Source organism: Bison bison, unplaced genomic scaffold (assembly GCF_000754665.1).
Source record: "Bison bison bison isolate TAMUID 2011002044 unplaced genomic scaffold, Bison_UMD1.0 scf7180017863957, whole genome shotgun sequence".
NCBI classification, from domain to species: domain Eukaryota; kingdom Metazoa; phylum Chordata; class Mammalia; order Artiodactyla; family Bovidae; genus Bison; species Bison bison.
The window spans coordinates 2,298,767-2,300,202 of NW_011494529.1; the positions used below are offsets into that span (position 1 = coordinate 2,298,767).

At 47.6% G+C, this 1,436-nt stretch overlaps 1 pseudogene across 1 annotated transcript; it reads right to left on the reverse strand.

The window, feature by feature from the left end:
* Positions 1-357: 357 nt before the first annotated feature.
* Positions 358-1,050, reverse strand: LOC104984251 (annotated as a pseudogene). Its single transcript, XR_824733.1, has one exon. The product of XR_824733.1 is annotated as a retinol-binding protein 1 pseudogene (transcript).
* Between the last annotated feature and the right edge of the window lie 386 nt (positions 1,051-1,436).

Genomic DNA, 1,436 nt, shown 5'->3' on the forward strand with positions numbered 1-1,436 from the left:
CCTTGCCATGCCTCTCAGAAGAAAGTTAAGGCATGGATGGAATGAGGATATAGGAAAGACTCAGAGAACTCAGCTCAGAGAATAGCAGCTCTTCTCTTTTTTTGACTCTTTTTGTTTTTTGCTCAAAGACACTAGAACTCCCTTACTCGTAAGAGTTACACTGATCGAAGGAGTCTATTTTTATGATCTGCCTTGCAGGAACCCTCCCTTGTTTTCAGGATCAGAGTTAGAATGCCCACTGGGGAGGTGAGTGGTAAAAAGTCAAAGGCATATAACAAGTAACTTGCAAAACTTTGCTAATTTACACCTTCAAGGATCTGGGGAATATGTGTGGGAATGAATTCTGTAGACTTTTTTTTTTTCCAAGCAGAAACCACTTTTATTGGGATGGCTTCATTTGAAGAAAAGGAAAAGAGACAATACCGAGAGACAGACTCTGCTAACAGAGGTGGGGGTAGCCAGGCATCTCTGCCCCATGCTGTGCAGAAAGGCGGGGACCCCTGTGCCCCCGTCATGTCACTCATTCCTAGAGACCAAGATCTGCTCAAGCTTCAGTTCACCTTTTTGAATACTTGCTTGCAGACCACACCCTCCATTCTCATCTCCAGGTGCAGCTCCTCACCCTCAATCCACTGGGTCCAGCCATGTCCCTCCTTCTCGCCCTTCTGCACACACTCGAGCTTGTCCCCATCCCAGCTCACCGTAGTCATGCACTTGCGGTCGTCTGTGCCTGTTAGATCCTCCTCAAACTCCTTCCCAACCTGGAAGTCCACGATGTAGTTTCTAAAAGTGCTCAGCATGCGGATGATCATGTGGTCGCCTTCCTGCACGATCTCTTTGTCTGGCTTCAGCAAGTTGGCAATTTTGCGCAAGGCCACATTGACATCCAGCGCGCACAGGTACTCCTCAAAATTCTCGTTGGCCAGCATCTTCCAGTACCCAGTAAAGTCGACCGGCATTTCGGGGGGACAACTGGGGCCCGACGGGGACTGAACAGGCCGGAGCAGATGTGGGCAGGCGGTGCGATCTCTGTAGACTCTTAACTAAGGACAGAAGAACATAATCTCAGACCAAGTTGAAGTCACTAATGTGGATGCACTCAGCAGAGACTCCAGATTCTGCTGCAAGTTTGAACAGCTGGGAGTAGATACCGTTGTTTGTTCAGTTGGTTGACAGAAATCTGGACTCAGTGGTGGCCAACACTAAACAGAGTTGAGATGTCATAAATTCCTTGATATCAAGTAAAGGAAAGAATTCAAAGACTTTGAGAGATAGAAAGGCTGGAGGGAATTTATCAGGAATGACTTATCCTCTCACTCCCTAACTATGTCTCCCAGGAGAGTGCAAAGGACATTCCCTTTGCCAAAGTCTTGAGAAATACCTCGGTGAGGGGCACACCAGCATCTTTGCTGTAGCCACTGCTATCTTTAAGCCTG